Here is a 7,643-nt window from a genome sequence, read left to right as displayed (position 1 = left end):
GGGGACAGGGAGGAGGAGGAATGGTGGGAGGCAAAAGAAGGAGGAGGAAGCTAGCTGTTCACCCCAGTGCCGTCTGGTGACAATCGCTTCAGCCTTGGAATCAATTCCCCCTGTTTACAGACCATTTCACAGCCCTTTACCTGTAACATCACTTGTGTCAGTCCCATTAATACCCCCAGATATATAATGGTTGAATTAGCATAATGGCTAAAGCAAGGCCCTGGACTCTGAACACATAGCAAATGTCAACATGTTCTCTTCACTGAGCCAATTAGAGGCCATTAACAGGTCTGCTTGGCTGCGAACATCATCAAAGTTAAAAGACAATTCCAGACAGCATCCCTCCAACCCCCTTTTTCACTGTTGTAATAGATGGGTCATAGAAACTGAAATGTAAGTAAACAGAAGAGCAGTTTAGACTTCTGCTTGTTCATCTTCAGTCCGCCAGTGTATTCAGCCTTAAAGGTAAATTGTGCACGGCTGTGTTAACTCCATCTAGCTGAGTCTGCCTGGTGGTATTGTCCTGGTGATTCTTAACATCTGGTTTACAACTGCTTAATACAAAGTGATGCAACCCATGTGATATTTTTGATTCACAGTTTTCACAGTGGTTTTGGAAGACACTATATTAATTAAAATTGACTTGTATAAAGGCAAAACATTACTTCCAAGATTATAGATACAATAATATTGTTTTAAATTAAAATCTTAACACAGTGTGATGAAGACAAAAAGGTGGGCAGACATTTGCAGATCATTAATTCCCACATGCGCTTAGCACAGTGGGCAAAATTTTATGAAATGAAATGCATTTTTAGATTTGGCCTATTAACTTTTTTTAATTAACTGGTTCAACGGTTTATTCAATTGCACAGAGTCTTTGGACAGCTGGTAGTCTTTCTTATGCTAGCAAATTAGTAAGATAAAGAAGACCGCTTTAAGATAAACACCAGAAAGTTTTTATATACACGACAAACATGCATCTAAATGCTGTTATCTGACAATTAACCCAAAGTAATTTAAGTGATGCATCAACTAAACAACACAAAGAACTTTGGTTTAACACTTACTGTACGTTTGAATAGTGTGCTCATACTGTACTTCAAACATTTAGCTCTTGGCCATCGTATAAAAATTGAAAGACAATAGTGCTGGTGTTAAGTAAAGGCCTTGAAAGTATTGTCACAAAACTGCAGAGGCAAGCAAGGCCAAGAGTTGACTGTTAGGGACTACACATCATCCTTTACAGCCTTCAAGAACAGGTAGCTGTGTACTGGCTAGATTGCAGTTCTCCAGCTCATCAAAAGCTCTAAAGATGTCAACAGAATACGTGATTTTATCAACATTATACAAAGGGCTGGCCACAAAATACAATTGTGATATGAGTTATGCTGTAGGTGTAAGTTGGCTGTCACCTTTGTCTCATACTATGTGTCTCGTAGTGTCCCATATTCCAGTGTATTAATCAACTGGTAATATACCCTGGATGTATGTTGGATGGACAACACCCTAGCGTTGACATGCATCCCAATGTTATCGGTTTATTTTAATAATATAGGTAATGTTGGATACAAAAAAGTGTGATTGTTGTTTAAGTTTATTTCTGACATGTTACTTTGTGGAGTTCCGTGTAGCTGGAGTTTGCTATACAGTCCCTGTAAAAATTGCCAGTGTTGTTTTGTTCTATTAAACATACAGTATGTTGAGCTTTTGATAACCTCGTTAGTCACTTCAGTCTTGAGACTCTTCGAACATAGAAAGTATCTACTGAAGGTGCTGACAAGTTTACTTTAACGTGGTGTTGCCATTGTTTGCTTCTCATCTGGAAATAAAAATGAATATTATTATTTCTTTATTTTACAGACTCAAGGTCCAGATGATTAAAAACCAAAAAAACACATGCTCAAGTAAAATAATGTCTATGGATTGGAAACTCTTAATCACCAAGTTCCATATAGTAGGCAAACATTGGTCCAAATCTGCAATAAAATAGATATAAACTTGTTCCTTAACATCTTTTTTAAAAGTCAGATGCATAAGCAAGATTTTCTGCACCCAGCCAAAAAATGGTATGAACACTACTTGTTTCAACTGTTTGCATAACATGCACTCACTTCATGAGGCAATCCAATAAGCTTGTTCCACAATTTTTCTGTATTGTTTTTGTTTTCTGGTAAACATATTGCTGTTGTCCAAGTTTCTCTTTTGTTCCTCAGTAACTACTCCCTCATCAATATCTATATTAATACATAACAAAGACTTATTAATCGTGGACTATAACATCAAACATTACCATATTTTGCCGTCTGCTTTAATAGCATCAAGAGTTCTATAAAATGTGTTCAATTTCGTTTGTACAAGTTACAGTTCTTTTCTTTAAACTCTTTGAACAAACTTCTGTAAAACCTTCTCAAGAATAAGCTTTCGTTTCCCAAAAAACAGATATTAGTGACCTGACACACATAAAAATCGCTTTTACTCGCCATTACTTTGACTACGCTTATACATTGGATTGGAACTTGGATTCCATGCTGAAAGGGTATAAATACCCAGTGTGTGTGCCCTATCCAAGAGATGTTTCCCATCTTTCCTCATGTTGACTCATAACAAATTGGTCACCGGCTGGCGGGCAGGTCACCAACAGCCCTCACCTCACGTCTGCATCAGGATGCAGCCCAGTGTCTGCTGCCCCGCTCGGCTCAGCTCAGTTGAGCTCTGCGGCCAGCCCGCAATGATAAGTCACCCAGCCAGCCAGTATTGATTGGGGGTCCTCGAGGCTTATACAAAGGCAAGGAGGGAGGTGACTGATTGTGTTTTACAGAGAACATTATCACTCCACTCAACGCAGGAGGGCCGACAGAATTTCCGCGCCCAAGAAATGGAGACGACCACCCGGGCTGGGAGTATATGACTTGACTCACTGAAGCGCTAAGTCCAATTTGAAAGCCAAATTGTGAGGCTTAGAACAAAGGGGAAAAAAGAGAAATGGTTACAGTTTGTCTGGTGATTTTTCTCCCTTTAGCACTGACCAGTCCATACAATACACACTACACTTTCTATTTGCTGGATTTACTATAAATTCATAAAAGCACTGAAACAAATTGCCTTCTTCTGTACGTGCTCTGCATGCTCTCCCTTTACACAGAGAAGCCGCTATACCATCAGGTTTTGTCTCAGTTTTTCACCTCATATTAGGTTCTTTTATTGCGTCAAGGGGGGTGGGGGTATAGTAAGATAGCCCTGGATGACTTTGTCAAATGTAGGCTACAAGGCTTCAAGGTACTGGTTGTATAAATCTATTCCTTATGGGAATTTAAATAACTTTTTTATCTTAACCTATTTTTTACAAAGAGGATTTATGCCACAGCACAGTCTTTTTATCAACTCTGCTTGCAGATTAAATGTGGATCAGGGCGAGAGCTCTTGCTCTGAATGGCTCTGAATGCCATAATGCACAATAGAAGATGATCGCAATGACTACTTCAAGATGATGGTGCTGTTGAGTCTCAACCCCTTTCTCGAGCTTTGTCCTTCTCTAACTGTATCGCCTCTCCTCTCCTCTTGACTTTCTTTCTTGATCCATTTCTGCCTGAATAAAGTGTGCACTCTCTCTGAGTAATCAGACCAGAGTATCAGGATCTAATAGACTCACACAAGCTCCCTTATCAGCCAGGTGCAATCTAAGGCTGCTGCTGCTTAACAAGGAATTAAACATTTTTCCATGCTGCTGCCAGCACTTTAATTGATTGATGCTAAAAGTTTGGAAAATAAAAGCCTAGTGCGTCAGGCGCCACACTCCTATCTTGCCCCTACTGGACCCAGCAGAGAGAGGAGCCCTGGATTAGAAGTGGCAGCTCGCATTTTCAGCATCAGCCAGCCCTGTCATCTTGGCCCAGCCAGGATGTGTGTGTGTGTGTGTGTGTGTGTGTGTGTGTGTGTGTGTGTGTGTGTGTGTGTGTGTGTACGGCATGTGTGTCTGCCACTTCACATGGAGAGCAGCGGCTGAAAGACACATGTACTCGAAATCCGGGAATCAATAGAACACTTAATGAACAATTAGGAGAACAGCTGTAAGCCTGTCAGACACCCATCTGTACACAGATCTGCTCTGAGAGCTACAGCACTACACTACAACACCAAGGCTATCGCTTTAGGACATGTGCAACCCCCCCACCCCCCACCCCTAGCCTATCTGCATCTATTTACACCCCACTCCCTCCCTCAGCTCCATGCTGTGAGAGCCAGGCCCAATTTAGCCAAGCAGACCTCCATCTCCTACCATCCCTCACCTCACATTAGCAAGAGAAGCCGCTAAAGATATGGAAATGGCACAGGACATACTTCAGCCCTGTGTCAGGAGAGGGGGAGGTGGGGGGATCAATAAATTTGACAATCCATGGCATTTAATTAAAATGGCTGCCGGAAGCTAGGCAGTTTGTTTTTCTGTGTGGGACCCAGCCCGGCGTTTATTGCTCAAATGAATACATAAGTGTATTCATAAGCACCCTGTACATTAAATCCACCTCACTCTTTGAGATGGGTTAGGGGGGGCCATTCAACTTTCAACGCTGAGCGAGCACACGGACAGACAAAATTAATATCTCCACCTCTCCCCCCAGTGATTTTTAACGTATTCTTGATGCATAAAGAGATATCCTCCTCAACGAGGGCACTGACAAATGAACATCGACCACAGTCAGCTCTCAGGATTTGCCTGTCTGTGACAGTGGCGACCTTATGTGCCAGTCAGGACGAAAAATAGTCAACAGTAAACGTACACTGACAGAGGTGTTGGATAGATGGGTTCAGCCTTCGTCTGGGTGTCTGACGTTTTTACGTGTAGATCAGCAGGCTATGACTGACAGCTATTATGGTTAACTAAGCACAGGGACCTGAGAACAGTATCAGACGATGGGCAAAGTCTGATAATTGACCTTGTACAGCCTCTCCGTCGTTCTTTATTAAAACTTCATTTAAAGAAGAACAACCCCGGGTGGCTGCTGCTGAAGACTCTTTATCTCTTGCTTCCTCAGCAGCCATAATGGATTACATAGGAATCCATTATGCATTCCACACAAGAAAGAAGTAGGGCCCAAGACCTGCTTAAAAATATATTTTTAGTACTGAAAATTAATGTGTTCACACAAGCCACTGAATCATTTTAAATGTTCTTTTTTAGTATATTAGGTATATGTGTTGAAAAGACCTATATTTCAATAAGGTGGTGGGCCCAGTGGTGCGAGAGTAATAGGCATACTAATTTATTCATGATTTTAGCTGTGTCGTTATCTGTGTTTTTTCTTGTGCTTGTTATATTGTAGTGTTAAATAGTGTATACTGTGTGCATTTAAATCTATGTCTGTTGTTGGGGAACACATCTTTCACACACTTCCGTCTCTCACTGAGTTTAGGTCACAACAGGGAGGAATTAATCTGCATGTGTGCTCCTTTAAAACACTTTTAGACACGTTCACACAGTTGTCAGTCTACACACACACACACACACACACACACTTTTCACTCCATTGAAACTACCATACCCTACAGATTATAGGTCAAAATCCCTTATACTGTAGGTTGAGCCACGCAGACTGTAGTCTCTAGACCCATTTCAAACCTGGTACCTGCTTGTAGTTGTTGAATCACAACACTCTGGGAACATTTTCTTATTTTGTAAAATTTGTTTGACAAGCATTTTGCCTTTGTTTCACAGGGACAGTATAAGAAACATAAACCAAGGAACAACATGCAGCAAAGGGCTGCAGGTCAGAGTCGAACCCAGGGCCGCTTCATTGAGGAGTTAATGTCTATATATGGGCACCCGTTTTACCAACAGAGCTATCCAGGTGCCCTGGTGTATGCTATTTTAACATTTATTATAACCTATACATCCATTCATCCATCTTCATCCGCTTATCCGGTATCGGGTTGCGGGGGCAGCAGCTCCAGTAGGGGACCCCAAACTTCCCTTTCCCGAGCCACATCAACCAGCTCCGACTGGGGGATCCCGAGGCGTTCCCAGGCCAGGTTGGAGATTTGTCTCCACCTAGTCCTGGGTCTTCCCCGAGGCCTCCTCCCAGCTAACTTATACATGATAACCAAAAATTTCAACACATAACAATTTAACATGTAATAGCAAGAAAAGAAAAGCTCTGATTATTTAGTGCTGATAGGAACAGGATTGTGGAATTTAGTTTAGCAAAGCTTATATACAAGGTGTGTCCAATGATTAACTAAGCCTAACTAACTAATTCCCGCTCCCTATATCGAACTCTTTGCTTCAATTATTAGTTTATGAACAACAGCTGCAGATTATTCAATTATTTTCATTATAAAATAATCTGCAGATTCCTTTTTGATTGTTTGTCCATAAAACGTCATGAAACAGTAAAAAATCACAATTTCCCAAAACCCATGTTGACTTATTTAAATCGCTTATTTTATCCAACCAACAGTACAAAACCCAAATATATTCAGTTCTAAAACTTATTATTATTATTATTATTTGATCAAGATTTTTGCCAGTTCAATTTGTTTTAATCAATAAATTGATTAGTTGACTAATCCAGTTCCAACATGAACACTTAGTTGTGGCATGCCATCCTTCTGACATTTCTGCCTCTCTCTCTCTCTCTCTCTCTCTCTCTCTCTCTCTCTCTCTCTCTTTCTCTCACTCTCTCTCTCACACTTCACACTCACACACACTCTATAATATGCGCACTCAGCAGACTGCAGTTTTAATATTTGCCTTGGACAATGGTCCACTCATTGTCCACTCAAGAGTTTCAAAATACAGAATGATTATCAGGTGTATCATTTTTTACAATTCTAATTTCTGGGGTATTAAAAGGTTAGATTGCACCATTAGGTTGACTGTGAGCACAGGTGCTGATTAAGTTGATTCACTGAGGCAATTACAGCCAGATCCCCTTTAATTACTGTGGGTTTTATTGCAACTGCGTGATAATGGTGCACAGGGCCTGCAGGAGTTTTTAGATGGAGATGAGATTGCAAAGTATCACACATAGACACAAATCTGCAGGATGGAGGAAACCTTTTACTCACACGCACACACACACACACACACACACACACACACACACACACACACACACACACACACACACACACACACACACACAGAGTTTATCTCTCTGATTTATTTTGCTCTGTCACACACACTCATTCACAATCACACTCATACACACTCATTGTCATTAGGTAGTCAATGGACAAAATGTACAGACCATCAAAGAGACTAATGCTAGTTACAATCCAAGAGACGGGTGAAGACGTGTGTGTGTGTGGTGGATGAGACACACTCTTAAATTCATAGCATGTCCTGCCACATACATTTACACACATCGACAGGCTGACACCCTCCTAACCTCCACCCTCCCATTCACACATACACACAACACACTTGCCACCCTGCTCCACACAGGCATGCAATAAGAAACAAGTCGACAGCTATACAGCAGGCAATATCCACTGCCTTCAGCCTCGGCACCTGTTCCGGATGCATCTGGTTAGTAAAAGCTGACAGAGGGCCGGCCATGCCTCAGAGGACAGCAGAATGAGGAATTTCGGCGTTCCTCCACATCACCCCTGAGATGCAGGAAACACAGGAGGGCCCCTGCCCT

The sequence above is a fragment of the Etheostoma spectabile genome, chromosome 9 (genome assembly GCF_008692095.1).
Source record: "Etheostoma spectabile isolate EspeVRDwgs_2016 chromosome 9, UIUC_Espe_1.0, whole genome shotgun sequence".
Taxonomy (NCBI): Eukaryota; Metazoa; Chordata; class Actinopteri; order Perciformes; family Percidae; genus Etheostoma; species Etheostoma spectabile.
The sequence above is the reverse complement of the archived record's forward strand: the minus strand, read 5'-3'. Positions refer to the sequence as shown.